Source organism: Bradysia coprophila, unplaced genomic scaffold (genome assembly GCF_014529535.1).
Source record: "Bradysia coprophila strain Holo2 unplaced genomic scaffold, BU_Bcop_v1 contig_350, whole genome shotgun sequence".
NCBI lineage: Eukaryota > Metazoa > Arthropoda > Insecta > Diptera > Sciaridae > Bradysia > Bradysia coprophila.
In genome coordinates, this window is record NW_023503608.1 from 8,234,656 (window position 1) to 8,252,724 (window position 18,069).

Genomic DNA, 18,069 nt, shown 5'->3' on the forward strand with positions numbered 1-18,069 from the left:
AAAACGAAATTTTCTCATTTTTCTTTTTGACTTTTTTTCTCCAAATTGCCTTTTCGGCTATACTCATTTCATTTTGCATATTTAAACAAAAAAAAAGTACACGGTACGTCCGAACGACGAGTCTAGATGCAACATAGACTAAATGCAAGTTAAGAGACTTTTTAAGTTTTTAATAGCATATGAAAATGAAAAATAAATTTAATTTTTTTCCCAGTTTTAACTGTTCCGTTGAGCCTAATATAATAGAAGAGAACTCGAAAGCACAGCAAAAAAATTACTGTTTTACATTATCCATGTCGTATACGTACCCAAAAACGTTCTGATGGGGCATCAGGGGTTATATGGTTAAATTCAAATGGCTTAAAAGTACTTTTATGATTTTTTTGTGGTTCACAGAGATAATATTTAAAATAAAAAAGAAAATATTTTGAGCCAGAAAACCAATTATGGCATTTTGGATGATAACTTTTTCAGATTTCCTTTTTTTAATGGTATACATGAAGTTTTTAACTAAGAGTCACTGAAACGAGAGATGACGATGTTATTTATGTTTAACGCACGACGACTTGGACCGAGACTGCATGGGTGTTGATCGGCACCGTTCATGGAGATTTGTTAAAATTGCTTCGATTTAATTAGACTGTATTCAAATCGATGTGATCTTTTGAATTAAATTAGGCAGTTTTTCTGCTACAACTAGTTCACATTACACAGTTACACAATTATAGCCCAAGCTAAATTGTGTGTGCTAAGCGTTCATGCTTTTCTATGGCTTCTTAACAATACAAAGAGTTTCAAATTGTAGACTAGGTGATGAGCGCACCTGAAGTAACATTCTGTAGTACAGAACCTGTACATTTCAAAATTGAAAAGACCGGATCTTAATTTCAACATTTGAAGTCCTGTCACAAAAGATATTTAAAAATACAAAATCTATCGAACTAAATAAATATCGACGATGAAAGGAATAAAATAGATTTTGTCCTGGTCCTTTTCAAAAGACATTTTCGTTTCATATCGTATATTTCATCTGTAATCGACAGCGACGACAAAAATAAGTGATTCACTATGGTTAAAGTAGTTATATTATATGCTTGAAATGTATGTTTTTACAAACGAAGTAAAAGAGTTTGAATCAAACGGGATAGCGGCATTAATTCTCTTTCCTCTATTCTATTTCAACTCTACCGATAGTTAAGGGACTTTGAAAAACGTTTTCTTAAATGAAAAAACTCCGAGTCAACGAGAAAACAAATGTTTTTATTTAATTTTATCTATACTTCCGACCGGGTATCGACTGTCATGCGGTCATCATCAGTGATTTTTCTTATCTATTCACTATTTCACTGAAAGATGTCGCTGGACTCGTTCAAGACTCCGGAACAGTAATCAGCTAATCAGTTTTTCAATCTGTCTTATATTTTTTGGAGATGTGGATTTGTAAAACGATTGCTATCATTTCATCATCCAGAGTTCCAGAGTCCTGACGTCATGTGTTGTTAAGAGTGATATCGCCAAAACTTGAACCAATTTGAAAACAATGGTTCGGCGATCCAGGCAAGCTATAGCTCGTTTGAATCGTCTTTCAATTCTAAGAAATAGGGATCTTTTAGTTTTTCTGTTAGTTTCCCATTTTCGGAGTGAACTCTTGAAAAGTCATAGCATGTCAAGGGGTGGTGAAAACAGTTTTTTTGTGATAGCTCAAGATAGACATGTTTCTAAAAGTTGAAAATTTGTAGGAATATAGGCCTTTGGCAGACCTTCATAAAGAGTATAATCATCGGTATGGGCCGCCACCCGTTCTAGACGTATGACTCAAAATATGGTCAATGTTTGGTCAGTGCTACTGGCTTGCAACAGAATTTATCCGCGGAACTGACTATAGGGTGTTGTAGCTGGACTTACCCTCTTTTATTCCACGTATAAAAAACCCCAGATAAATTCTGTTGCAAGCCATAAAGTTAGTTGAAGTAAAATGTCGCTCCAGGAGACCCATATTTTTCAGTGTTTTCAACTTGTTTTTGGTCTTCAAACAGGCTGGAGCGATGGGAATGAAGTAAACTAAATCAAAATTACATGTTCAGCTCGAAATTGTCTTGAACCGAGCGATCATTGGTCTTGAAAATGTTGCTTTCCTCCTTCTTCGTAGAAGGTGGAAAACCTCATTTCTTTGACTTCACAAAATTAACAGAAACTCAATTGCTTGCTACGAATATAGGTTTATTGTAAAGCAGAGATGCGCAGCGTTCGTTTACAGTCAAGAAATGGTCACTCAAGATGTAATTTGTGCTTCACAAGAGGTCACACAATATGGAAATGTGTGTAAAATAACGTTTTTTATATGTAAACGAACGCTGCGCATCTCTGCTTTACAATAAACCTATATTCGTAGCAAGCAATTGAGTTTCTGTTCATTTTGTGAAGTAAAAGAAATGAGGTTTTCCACCTTCTACGAAGAAGGAGGAAAGCAACATTTTCAAGACCAATGATCGCTCGGTTCAAGACAATTTCGAGCTGAACATGTAATTTTGATTTAGTTTACTTCATTCCCATCGCTCCAGCCTGTTTGAAGACCAAAAACAAGTTGAAAACACTGAAAAATATGGGTCTCCTGGAGCGACATTTTACTTCAACTAACTTTATGGCTTGCAACAGAATTTATCTGGGGTTTTTTATACGTGGAATAAAAGAGGGTAAGTCCAGCTACAACACCCTATAGTCAGTTCCGCGGATAAATTCTGTTGCAAGCCAGTAGCACTGACCAAACATTGACCATATTTTGAGTCATAAGTCTAGAACGGGTGGCGGCCCATACTGATGATTATACTCTTTATGAAGGTCTGCCAAAGGCCTATATTCCTACAAATTTTCAACTTTTAGAAACATGTCTATCTTGAGCTATCACAAAAAAACTGTTTTCACCACCCCTTGACATGCTATGACTTTTCAAGAGTTCACTCCGAAAATGGGAAACTAACAGAAAAACTAAAAGATCCCTATTTCTTAGAATTGAAAGACGATTCAAACGATCTATAGCTTGCCTGAATCGCCGAACCATTGTATTTATTTTCACCAAAATTGGTTCAGGTTTTGGCGATATCACTCTTAAATAATGAGTCATCGAGTAAAAGATTAATTATTTTTCTGTTGACACCGGGTTGCGGCTACTCTACCAGGTAGAATTGAGAAAAGAGAACTGATGCCATAATCGCTCTACTGTTTGAAGTATTATTATTAAATGAAATAACAAAACCGAACTTAATTCCGGTGATACACTTGCCTCACTACTTGCACTCCCACAGCATCTTTAGCACGTAGACATAAATCAGGTGATTAATTTTTGAAATTTTTTAGCCGTTCAGTCAAGGAAACTAAAAATCTAATTCAATTCAAATTATTATACAAGAGCCAACCATAAAACTGTGTATTACGCTAAATACATTAATGTGCATTCGCTGAAAAATAAGCGTTCTAAAAAGTTTTATTGCTTTGGCTTTTGAAACAATTTCCCATCCACCCCATGAGAAACGACTTATGACCGAAAATATAAAAACGGAAAATTTATGAAAAATAATATAAAATTTTATAGAAAAAAAGAATTCATAAAATTCTATAATATCCACCCGAATAGAAGCAACAAAAAAATTGTGCTCCACAAAATTGGTCTCCCAGCCAATTGGCAATCTGCCGATCAAAATCAACATTATATTGACGAAAACGAGAGATTTTCATACCATCAGCCATTCAATTCAATTTCGGGTATTAAATAAGCAGCACTATAAAAGCCACTTTAGCAAAGTGTTTGACAATCTTTATGGATGAGTGATAAACAATTTTTATATCAAAGAAAATATTCATTTTTAGATTCAATATAATGTGTCGTCTGTTGCCAAGGTTAAAATTAAATTTGAGGTTTTATTCTCCCTAAGATATATTCCCGCACAACATTTGCTGCCATTGACTATGGGATTGATTCTGAATCTTTGAAAATCTCCCTATGCCCAACTACAGTCTATAATCCATGCACCAATCGTCGTCACATGTCGAGCGTCTGGCCATAGGGAACATCTATTGCTGTTTTGGTCACAAAAACCAAGAAAAAGTCACTGAGAAGATGTGTGATCTTGTATGTCTGGTGGCTTTGGAAAGTATCTTTTTGAACACGGATAACAGAACCACAGTTTTAAATTCCAATATTAGCTATATGAAAGAGTCGAGCCTAGAAAGGATATATTCGTTAAATCTGGTACTTCTTTTGTTTGAAGTATGCGAGCCGCTGAATAAGATCATTTTCCATTGTGTTGGTTTTTGTCTATGTCTCAACGAATTGAAGGACGAATCCCTTCCTGACTATTTTTACTGTGGATCGTCTTTGAGTTAAGCCACTCAGTCTAAAAAAAACGTTGGTTGAAGTCGGTCGGTAATTACAGGACTTATCGTGGTGTCATGCGTTCTTAAAAAATTGGTTACCGACACTCAATATTCAGAAACCGGCTACCGAGGCTCATTTAAAAAAAATGGTAGCCGACCCACAATTAGGAAGATTGCCTATCTACATTCAATTCCCAGCGTAAGACCCTTGATCCCAAGGGAATGGGCACAAGCAAGGGAATGAACCCAGTCAAGGGAATGAACCGAGTCAAGGGAATGAATCGAGTCAAGGGAATGAACCGAGGACATGATCACAGTGAAGGAAATGATCCCAGTAAATCAAAAGAATAATTAGGATTGATGAACAGTTGAAGTAGTACTGCTACTGTAGCGGAATCTGTTCTGTCAACCGTAATTTCAGAACAGAGATTTCAGATTACTAACAATTATAACAAAATCCTTAAGTCAAGGCCACTTTTTAACTTTTAATTATACTTGAAGCCTTAGCAGCAATGCAGTGTACATATCCAGTCCACTATTGTATCCAAAAATTTAAGAATTGTTGTCCGGGTTCCAGTACTTTAATACCGACTGTGTATACGTAATATAAAGAGAATATAGTACATTAAGCTAATAATCTCGGGGTCGCCACCACCCACATATGAAGTAGAGAGCAGCTTTGTTCGGTAATCATACCCAAGAAACTAATTATGTTATGGCCAAAGTTTTACAAATGTATATAATATCAAGTATACAAAGAGACTTTGGTTGTTTTAGCCCATGTGTATAATTTTGTATTTTATTGAGTTTCGTTTGGAATGCACAAATGGCTGAATGGTAAGGAACGCCGTACAAAATTTATATCTACGTCTATACCATAATGCCACATATATACAATAGCCTCATTCGTCGTGGAAGTTCAGTCTAACAATTATAGAGAGTTTATTTCGTCAATCTTATTCAGATTTATATTTGAATATAACATAAGTCAATTTCGAATGTAAATCGTGTACGAACTCTCTTTTGTTGTTGAACCAAATAGCACAGACGACTGTAATTTGCAAACTTAATTCGACCGTTATTCGGCATTCTATATTTATACATGATAAACCTGCAGTTCGGCAACATATTTCGTATTAACTAAACAGATAATTAAGAGATTTACCTATGCAATGGATATAAATTATTTTGCAGAATGATGGTGACCACCTGCTTAATTGCCAATAATAGACGATGTTTCACAAGGCTTTGTGCATTATGTTACCAAGTTGCCACATTAATGTGGCAAAACCTCCAACAATAATTCATTATTGTCGAGATGGCATTGCTCGTATGTATTAAGATATTTCGAATTCATTATGGATACATGCAGATTTGGAATAATGGTAGCTCCTTTGTGCTTGACTAAAAGGGTTTATTTGAAACCATTTCTAAATTGTAACTACCAGACTGTGACTTGACGTTGCAGTCATTGAGGACTAGCCATAAGGTCGGGTAGCTGCAAAAATTATTGGTTTTCGGCTTGTATCTATGGGGAGCGATTAGAAATATTTTGAGATCTTCCTGAAATTCAGAAAGAACGTGACACTTCGTGTGCATTGGTCGGCATAATATAGGTCAGCAATTGACGTGAACGAACAACAAATTGTCTCTATCTCTACATTTTCTTCCCCGGCTTTTCATATAGTTTACAGCACGGTTAACTGTTCTGTGAATTATGTAAATTTTGGGATACAAAAATATTTTATTCGACGAAATTTGTTTATGATCAATATTTCGTTTAGCCGAAATCAACACATAGATGTAACGAGCGAACACACACAATATTCTGTCCACATCGCTTTACACACGACACTGTTGTTCTATGCAAATGTGCAGTTGTTTGCAAAAACCTGAAAATGTTGCAATGTGGTTTTTGTGTTCCAGCGAACATGCACACACAATATATACTTATATTGATATCAGGGCCTAAAACATACCGAACATATTCGCCATAATGCTTCATATGTTAATGTATCAATGATCTGCCCATGCATTAATTTTGAATTGCTACAGAATATTTAAAGCTTGAAATATTGCTTGATATTAATGCTCGCCAAGTATGTGTTTCCATGACAGGCGTGGGAGTCGCTGATAGAGAGCTGCCGTCCAAAACGTTTCTGGAAGCTTTTACCCATCCAGGCCTGGAAGAAAGAAGGCTTTCATTAAGATTTTCTAATTTCAACTTAACATAGGGTTCCCATTTTTCAATTTTGAAAAAGAGGACATTTTGGCATCAAAAAAGAGGACAAAAAGAGGATGCCTTCACATTCAAAAAAGAGGACGAAAAGTCAATTTCTGACGCGGAATTACAGCGACTGTACATGCACTTTGTGCAACTATTGTAATTTACACCACAGTTCATGCTGAAAAAAAAAAATGCCCTGTGCAATATTCACTGAAATCTTCCTGATATTCTTTTGGATTCCTTCTCAGTGATAGCATCCACTTCATATTACCTGAATACAGACTTCGTTTTACCTTATCCTTGCGTGATCTTTGGTATCTCACACAATGCTACAATGTTCTTGTAAAATGACTAACTTTTAATTTAATGTATGAAAGAATGAGGTGGTAAAGCATGCGAGCGGAGCGAGCTAAAAATCTTTTGTGATGAATAGTTCGTTGTATTACCTTTCAGAGATTATCTGACAAAGAAGATTATTAGTTAATGCCGCGCAGCGAAAATTTCTTGTTCTTTAGGTATGAGCTGCATCAAATTTACTTAAAAAAGAAGAATACCTGAAAAAAGAGGACAAAGAGGACGTCTTCTTCAAAAAAGTGATGTTCTTAGAATTTTTGTAAAAAAGAAGAACGAGACGAAAAAAGAGGACATGTCCTCTAAAAAGAGGACGAATGGGAACCCTACTTAACATTTCAAAACGGCTGACAAAAGTTGCGTTTCTAATTTAATCATAGGGTTGTTTTTTTTCCCTTCTATTCTATAAAATTTTATAGTGTATGTTCAGTCAAATAATTTGGAATTAAAACAAAATTATATATCTTTGTCAGCTTTTACGTCTTGAACTTTAAATTTTCCATTTTCCAAAGCAAATTAACTAATTTAGTTTTGCTAATTATTCCAACAAGAAATTATTGCGGCAACAATTTCGCTCGAGCTGGAATTTCTTATTACATTTTTCATATGCGCGACGTGTGATTTACCGTTTCTCTACGGTAAAACAAAAAAACACCAATTCATCATACTACTTTTGAAAGCAAATTTACAGTTCAAGTGAGAAAAGTTCTATTTTCTCCCCACAAGAAAAAGCGTATTGCACTTTTCTCCCTACAAATGTCATTCAAGCACTCGTTAACAAAACGCAACGCTATTTTCTTATTGGGTGTTAAGGGAAGAAAATAAGGTGAGTTACACCGCACAAATGAAAAACACTTTTCATGGCACAAAAATCAGTTCAAACATTATGACATCAGACCATCAAAAGGTCACAATTTAAGACCATGCCATCCGATATCAAAACTCTAGGCCAATGACTTTTATTTTTGAGGGCTAGGAGGTAGGCATATCTGACACATATCTCAGCGGTGGCACAAAATAAAGGAATTGGCTGCCGAATGGATAATAAATATTTTGTTGAAACGTCTGTTGTACTAGATAATTCAAATTTTCAACTCGTCTGGCACGACAGACAGTCCTGTCAATAAAAACTTTATTTTTAAATTCATTTCGTCCTTTCTCACCAACACCTCCGTTTTGGCTACAATTTGGATTTTCTTAGATACGATACATGATGGCAAAAAATCGCCGGGGAGGTTACGCACTTCTGGATTAAATGGTATTAAATGGACGTGCGTCACCCCTCGAGAATATCTATCACTCTTCTTGTTAGGGTACTCATTTTTAGTGTAACAAAATTTCTCATAGGCTTTCAACCGTGACTTAATGCACACGCAGACTCTCTTACGCAGTTTTTAATTGGTTTTCCCATTTTCTTTACGAAACCTCAATAAGCAATCACGAAATATATCTACCGTGGGTTCAACCAATAATGTTGTATACATGTTCAATGCAATTTAAAACTGTAAACGTAACGTCCATAAAACTTCTGGGAAAATAATAGTAGTTTTGGTTTAGTTGATACACTCATTCCGCCTGTATTATATTTTTTTCTGATCCGAAATTCTAGAGACTATACACCAACTGGCATTGAGCCAAAGTCAAAGTACATATGTTACTCAAACCTAAAACCAGAACCCTTGTTTTCTGTGTACACAAATTGCAAATACACACAATCCGGTTGAAACATCAGAATATATTGATATTTCAGTCTGGTCTATATAGAGCAGTGTGTGTACTCAATACAAAAATGGAATTGAAACAACAACAAAAAAATATCATGAAAGCTCGAATTTTGTATTATTTGCAACATGAACGAAACAATACACTTTTCTAGAGACACAAGTGAATAAATACAGTAGTTTATATCGATCATCGTATGCATGAATGTTTTTTGATGGAAATTTTTTAAGTAAATGCATTTTTTTACCATTTTCTTTTTCTACTTCTATGAATGCAATGATAGTATTGACATTGAATGATTCCCTGCAAGAGTTCGCGAAATGAAATTCATATTTTATGTTCGCCGTATATAATGTAAGCGATATGCAAGCACAGTGGCTGCAAAGTTAAACATGATGCAATACGTACAATAATTGTTTCGCAAATAGCTAAGGAATTTAACGAAGGGTGAAACCGTGTCGAATAAGTGCTGTCACAAGGTCAATGTAATGCCGTTGAAATGTGAAGCTCGAAATGTGGACTGTGCGGAAAATTTCTCCGCGAGAAATAAAAGAAAACGCTGTTAAGTAATGTAGTAGGGGAACGTACATAAAGGACGTCCGCGATTCAGTGCTGCCAGGCAGATCTGTAGTTAAATCAGAGAGATGCTAATATGACGACTGGTTCGATTTGACGGATAGAGGGAATGTGTCGAATAATTTTGAATTTGGTCTATAGAAAATGTATTGAACTCTCTTCCAAAAAACCAGCTGTCATTCGGCATATTCCCTTTAAACGACTTCTCAGTCGTCATATTAGCATCCCTCTGAGCTAAATTTATGCTCTATTTCTATTTGCATACTTATTCAGTTGTCAACGATTATATTAAAAGCAACAAAAACCGTAAAGGCTTTGGCTAACAAAGTAACGATTAGATTATTTGGCAATTTTTATAGGCACTGACTTCCTTGCAGGCAATCATTTCTTTCCAAGTTTTAGTGAATTAGGTTCATCAAGACAACATACCATGACCTTACTTTATATTTGCGAATCGTTTTTGTGAATATTTGATACATTAAAATCGTTGAGAATGAGTACACCCATAATTATTAAAATCAAATATTCTCAGAACAAAAAGAAAACAAACCACACAAACGACCCGATGGGTCAAAATCTTTTATCCACATGCATCGAATACGAAATTCTGTACCCATCACCAGCCAGCGTCAGCATATTTCTTATACGTATATATTGTATAAAGGGAATTAGAATCTAACCACACTCTTCGTATATATGTTCGGGAAATCGGGTAACGTAACAGCAAAGCATTATATTGCAATAAATTCAAACTTTCATCAAAAAAAATTTGTTTTTCCATCGTCTGCTTTAACATCACAGAATTCGTATAATATTAAATTGAACTTTCTTCGCTGGTGTAATATTACATTATAGTATTTTCTGTGTATTGTAAGAGAGACTACTGACTGCCATACGACAAAAGATACGAAAAAGCATTTATGCGCCTATACACAGCATACCAATTTTCCCATCGTCGTCATACATAAAGTTTAGGTTTAGGTATGCCATATCGACGGGAACAAAAAAAAAAAAAACAAAAGAGATATCTGACACTGAAATTTCAAATTATTTTCCCAATTTTCTTGGTACATTGCCAGCAACATTATGGTGAAGAAGTTTATTTCTTTTATCATTTCTTTGGTTTGAAATAAGAAGTGAAGATTCACACACACACATACGCCAAACACATATCCTTGATCGTGTTTGACTGTGCAGTGCATTAAATGTGCCTCAGTTTGATATGGCTCTGAGATGTAATATACAATATTTTTGTTTGCATCCGAAATGCAATTTCAATATATATTCGTCCGAATATGTGTGTGCACATTATTGCTCTTGAAACTTATGGATTTCTGATAGCTGTGACGGTTTCACAATTTTTCTCACCCAATTTTTTTGCGTCTCATTCCAGAAACGAAAATCTATTTTTAACTATATGTGAATATAGATTTATAAATGTTCATGTCCTGAACACTGTACAGAGAAAAATCTTTGGGTTTAATGGAGATTTTTAAGTAGAGACTAGACTAAAACAAATTTAAAGCCAAGAACTATAAGATTCTGTCTGTAGGACTAGTTTCTCTTGAATGTAAGCAGCGCTAGATTGAAAATATGTATGGGCATACACGGAAAAAAATAATGTGGTACCCATAAGCGGACTTAGCACGGTCTTTATTTTGGCCGAGGCTGTATGCCCCATATTGGAAAAACTGGAATGAATAAGGCTGTGTGCCGGATATAATGAGTGTATTACTTAGATTATGGGATTACTTCCCATATGAAGTACACTTCATAATATGGTATTTGGACCTATAATATAGATGTGTGCTTTATAATATGGGTAATAACTTCATATTATGACGTTTAAAAAAAAATGTTATTATTTTGCATGTTTTTTGCGGTCACCCACCTAAGTACTGACCGCTTCGATTGATGCTTAACCCGAGAAACTAACTGAAGCCTATGCTACTGATGTGCTAACTTTACTTGTGCTATGACATGTTTTTATTTTGAAGCGTTGTTATTACAATATGGACTGTGTAGCTATATTATTCGATCACAACGAAGTTTTGAACAAAACTTATGAAACATTTTACATTTGCTAGCATTTACTAATCAGCATTTTTAGTCATTTTATGGAACAATTTTGGTTGTCATAATTGTTTCGAAATAGTGAAAAACAACCAAATGGTTGGTAACTTAATTGTTTTGAAAGAAAGAAAAACAAACAAAATTTGTTCAAGTCTTTTTTGGACAACCGAAAACCGAAAAATTAAAAATTGAAAGAAAAACGACCGAAAATTTGACATCATTTTTCTGGGCTTCCAAATCGAAATCTTGAACACCGAGCGTTTTCAGTTTTTTGCAAAGGAAGCTAGCACATTTCTATTTTAAAAATTTTGGTTCAAGAAAACTTTGATACTCAAGTATAAAAAGATCACAATCAAAATGAAGCGGTAAACAAGTCGCGAAAAAAAAGTTTGAAAAGAAATATCAAAAGAATTTCCAACGAAGCCAAAGATTATGATTTTCAAAAGCGGGGTTCTCAGAAAAAGCTAGGAACCGACTAGAAACTGTCATCTTATGTATTCTTAGTGCCCGACGGTTTTCACGAATGTCACTGACATTATGTCAGTCACTTTTACTTCTACTTCACTAACAGTTCTTCATTTTTAACGAATACTATTTACTTCGACTCGCAAAACTCTCATGAGACTATACAGAAAAAGCCAACATTTCTGCCACAGGTCGAGAGATATACGCAAAATACACCACCTATCAATCTACGGCCGAGGAGCACATTTTTAGCTCACTACGAGGAAGTGGTGTATTTGCCAGTATATCGATCAAATCAACAAAAAGAACTACCAAAACACCTCGTTGGCTGGAGCTAGCCTCCATTTCCTTCAAAAAGTCAAGAAAAGATATGTACGAGACTTAGTCGCACTTACTTTAAGACTTGTTCCTTTCACATGAATATGAGTCCCATACAATTGCTCAATATGGGGCACACAGCTATATTTTTTACTTCTAAAATATGGGGCCTGTACCCTCGTAATAAAGCATCAGCTATATTATGCGTAATGTACCGATGTGTTTCTAGTCCATATTATGGGTATACAGCTTATATTATATGCACATTAACCATATCAAGCAAATATGGGCTCAGTTGCCATAATATTATGGATCTCTTACCTATATTATAAGGCATACAGTTACAATATCCGGCACACAGCAATTGTCGAAAAAACTTTTTTTTGAGTGTAGCAACACGTTCCTTCGTATTTAACAAACTCCTCACTGCAAAGCAAATACAACCGAGCATGTAAATAGAATTACCTAGATGGATACACCGCCAAAAATTACATGATCATATATGAATTCATGTCTAACGGGAATATTAACAAACACTGTAAAACAATACATGATCATAAATTTGCAACCACGTTAACCTGTCATCTCTTATCGATATCGACGACAAAAAAATGGCAAGCTTTGGGTAATATGGTCTTTTATGTAGTAAAATACATGTTAAAAAAATTGAAATACAAGATTTGAAATAAATGACCTGAATGACCTGATATCTGATCTTATAGATCTTGTAGAAAATCGAAAACCTGACCTGTTACATAAATTATTATAAAAAAAAGTCTTGAGAAATGTGCTTATTTGATTTTACAAATGTGTCGCATGAAACCACATATGCCAGAAAACACAAATTTAGAAGTCTGCGGCAACGAAAACAAACAGAAAATATGCAAACGAATCAGGTCCATTCAGGTTGAAACTGAAACAGGAAAAATTCAGGTGAGGTCATCAATTTTTAGGTCAAAGGTCCTAAAGGTCCTAAATCAACCTATTCCAAGCCTATTATATCTAAAAGATTTAAATCTAGATCTATATTTCTATCTGTGAAGATTGTTAAATCTATTACTTCATTTGTGTTAAAGTTAATTTTATTCAAATTTTTGAAATCTAACATGTTAGCTACACATTTTTCTCGATGCATCAAATATTCCTATTGCTTGCTCGTTTTTTTATTATAAATTTATATATATGAATTGGAAATCGAACTGAGGAATATCGTGTATGTATATAGTATGATAATGCTTTATACATCTACAGGGTTTCTATTTAATATTCATAAATTGTGCTACACCGGTTTTTTTTTTCACCCATCGTATAGTGATATATGAGCAAATGCTGAATGTATATAAATGTCACAGATCAAAAATAATTTCCGTTTTTGATATTCAGAGGAAAAAAATGATTGAAATTCATAGATTCTAATATAAATCACACTGAAACGGTTCCACTAAACGGAAATGAAGTTAAACTAACGAAACTACTTTCGAATTTTATATAACAACCTGAGGACTTATGATGGAAATTATTTTTTGTGTGAATGATAACCTGGGATAAAACAAATTTCAGCCAAGAAGCTTGTCTAACACTTGTCAATTAGATTATATGAATTTCTCTCTAAGAGTTTAAATTATTTTAAGCAACGTTTTATGCAATTAAGCTTGCTCGATATTTCTAACAAGATATTCTGATATTTTTCGTTATATTTCATGAAAATATACGCTGTGGTCATTCTGTAACGAGTATCGCATCATACCTCAGCACTCCCTTGATGTGGTCACACTAACCATATTTTGTAATTTACTTTAAATTGACATTGCCTTAGGTCGACATGAACCGCTATTGCAGTAACTGTAGAACATGCACCTTATACAAAACTTAATAGTTATGTCTGGAGGAAATGGACATCATGCTACTAGCTTTTACACTCAAACAACAATTTAAAACGTTAACCTCGACCGTACACACACTTAACTTCAAATTATCTGCTAGCGGGAGGTAATGTACACTTTACATACCGTTATTAGATAATGTGGATAATAAAATAATATCGAGGTCGATCAATTCTTCAGTAGCAATGAGCAATGCTGATGTATTATGAAAAGATGGGAATCTCTATTTAAATAAAAGATAAAAAGTTATTCCTCCGTGGGATTATATCGAAAAATGGCCTACCGAAAGCGGACGCATTTTCCAGTGAAATTTTGTAATTGTGCCTCCCAAACCCCCATAAAAGATCCCATTTGACTTGACATAAGATTACCTTTCTAATAACACCATGACTAAGACTATACGTTTCATGGCACATATAAGAAGGTGCAATGCGAAATGCGACCGATTTCGGTAGGCTATTTTTCGAAAGAATCTCTCTCCTTATTTTCTTGGAATTGATTTTTAAAAGTAATATTCTTAAACAACATAACCTAAAAAAAACCCTAAACGTATACCGAACTTTTTTGTGTGTGTAGGTAGTACAGTATAGGTACAACTGTTATCAAGGACACAAATTAATTTTCGAGAGAAAAAACAACATCCAAAACCTCTTTTGCAGATGAAAAAAATATATTTTTAATAAAACTACTAAGTACTTCGTATTACAGTTGAAAAACTTTTAATGAGAATTTGAAACGTAGATTGAGAAACTTTTCTTTGGTCTCGGCAGTGAAGAAAATTTGTTGAAATTAAATATATTTTAATGGAGATTTTGCTTTCATTGAGTATACTTTATGGGGGAAAACGAAATTAGTCTCAACATCTTCATAAAAATTTGATTAGATAAATGCGAGGATAAATTATGTCGTTGGTTGGAAAACTTGTTGTTTTTCTCGAAAAGTTTTTTTTTTAAATAATTTCATCGATTTTTTCGTGAGTTTTTCCTGCTTTAATATAGTCTTTGGTTTATGTTCAATACATTTAGAGCATAAATGACGAAATGTTGCAGTTTTTTACGAAAATAAAATGTAACTAGCGCGGAAAGTATAGTCAGTATGAAACTGACATAATGATTGAGTTGAAAACCGAAAACAATATACCTTTGATGTCCAGCTCTATGCACCAACACTCACACTATATTTGCTCATACACACTTTTAATTGACAATCACTCAATTACCGTGTAAAATGGAGTGTATTGTCAAACATGAAATTGGCGCACTGATAGGTAATTCAGAGTTGTAAATTAAAGCGACAGATTTTTCTTCCTAGTGGTAAAAAAAAAAATCTCTTGAGGTTGTCCGTTGAGCTACAGACCAGCCATTGATTCTCAATTAAACTTTTCTCTAACTTTAGTGGTGTGTTTTTTACGCAACATTTGTGAAAAAGTGAGGGCTCAGTGCCGGCAGAAACGATGCCAACGACCGACGCTGTCCATAATTTAGCTTTCAGTCAAGCAATAATTTCCTCTTATTAGCTTTGTGATTTCCGATGATTTCATACGTAAACATTACCGTCTGACTGAAGTGGACTTTCCACTAAATCCAACCAGTGGAAACGAGCACGAAAATTTTTGTCAAGTGGAAAGCCTATATTCTTGTTGATATGTCCATGCATACGCCTATTTAGCTCATACAGATCAGCATACCCTTCAGTATGCGATAAAAATTTCCAATTATTGTTCGTATAATGAAAACGACATTCCCCATAAAAGCCTGATGGTGCTGGCCATGTTCCAACTTTCAACAAGAGAATGAAACTCTCATCGATAATCATGGTGTACACATTTTAGCGTTACTTTTCAGTGTTCGAAGGCGATTATATATGTGTTCCACCATAACCAATTTACTACAACGATTACACGTACATAGCGTTAAGGAAAGAATTTTCCAGACATCAGTGACGGTGTGTAAAACGCTCATTGAATACGAAGTTATTTTGATTGAGAAAAGCTCTAAAACCGAGTGAGCTTTTGGATTTGAGAGGAAAATGTGACTCGAAGACAACAAGTGGTTCATAAAACGTAAATTATTGCACCGACATGGAATTTACTATTTTGCGTGATAACGGTTTTTTCAAAAATATTACCATGCTAAATACGAGAATAAATAGATTGATCACATGAATGGAGTCCTCAAAATATTTTGATCTCCTTTTTTGAACCTCAACAAAAATGTATAAAGTAAATGAAGTTTACACTTTAACCAGTCAGCATATTAACAGTTTTACTCTTACAAACTACTACTTCATTTGACCGAAGATTTTCAGAAACTGATTTCAGAAATCTTTTACTTCATTTGTTTTAAACATGCCTTTTGCTATATAAGACCTAATCAGTCAGAGCTTGTCTACTCTTGCTGTCGTTGTTGATGACAAATGACAGCCGTCTGTAACAGGTTACCTGTTCATCGAGAAACTTTGAAACTTTACATACCACAAAGGTTTACCCCTATTGTTTCATAAGCATTTCTTATGAAAAAATAAATCGAGTGTTAAAGAATCACGTCAAGTCCGTATTTGCCTTTATCAAGTTATCGAAGACAATCACGAAATGTTGAAGTTTAATCGATGTACGTTAACAAACATGTTGCTTCGACTGGCGCTGTAAACCAACGACTAAATGGCAGAATTACAGGAAGAACGTAAGCATATTATAAATTTTATGCGTTGTACGTACTTACGTTGCGTAAAGCGTACTGGACGTATGTGCAGATGTATACTTCTTTATAAAAATGTTTCAACCAACACAAAACGGTATCGTATGGTGATATGAGGAATATTGTCGAGTCATGATCGCAGCATCGCAGGTCACAGTCATTGTCATAGTCATAGTCATAGTCATTGGGTTAACCAAGTACTATTTTTGGGAAAACATTTTCCTTTATTTTTACAAAAATATTTTTTTTTATTACAGTCGGAGGCAGTGAAATTTCACCATGAATTTGATGAAGCTGTTTTTCAGCTGATCCACACATCCAATCAAAACTGTTTATACGGTTTAGCTGCCATACGCACGCGCGTGGTAGTAGTAAGACTGTATAAAATACGTATAAACAGTTTTAGTTGTTTGGGTAGATAAACTGAAAACCAGCTGAAGCAAATTCATGCCGAAATTTCACTGCCTCTAACTGTAAGAAAAACATCGGAAAATCTAGGAAAATGTTTGAAAATTAAAGAAAATATCGGGTTTTCAAAACTAGTCACTGGGTTTAACCTCCGAAGAAGTTAGATTACAAATTGAAGCAATCTATACAAATTTCATGACATGAATGTGGTCATAAAATTCCGTGTTTTTTAAAACAGATAACAGTTGGACATACAACACGTATTATATACATCATGTCGGTTTTGCCTAGACTCATTGCACATAAAGAAAACTCTTCACTGCAGTTCGATTCAATAATTTATTAAAATTTTGTAATAAACGAATCCAATAAATTCTATTTAATTTGGCAATCATTTAAACGACTGAAATGTCATTATTTTCCTGATTTATCGTTGCATCGACAAGAACAATACCTCATTAGTTAACAAAGTGCATTCAAACTAAATTATCGGAGGAAAGACGAAAGAAATAAAAAGAAATGAAAAGAGAGCCCCCGAAAGAAGTATAAATAATTACATTTTTCGATTTCAATGAAAGGAACAGAGGAAAAAACAATCCAAAAGAAAATCAAGCAAAATGAATTCGAAATGAATTAATTTTTTCTTAACACGAATTGTTTTCAATGTGGTTACAATTACAACTCCAATTCGAAATGAAGTCACGCAAGCAAAATGTTAGTTGTATAATACACGATGTCTGCTTCAGATTTGTTGGGGCTTAATACTTTTTTCTTTCCACATTTTTTTTTGTTTCGTCGGACGAAACCAGAAACGTGATTTTTTGGTTTTCTTTAGTGTATTTTTCTGTGTTGTAGGCTTTAGTATAAAGAATATCTATAAAAAATCTACAGCTGTTCAATATGTTTAACGTCTGTTGTTTATATAGAGTGAGTGCAATGTGGTTCGGGGGATATAAATGGTGGAAATAAAAAATTGCAA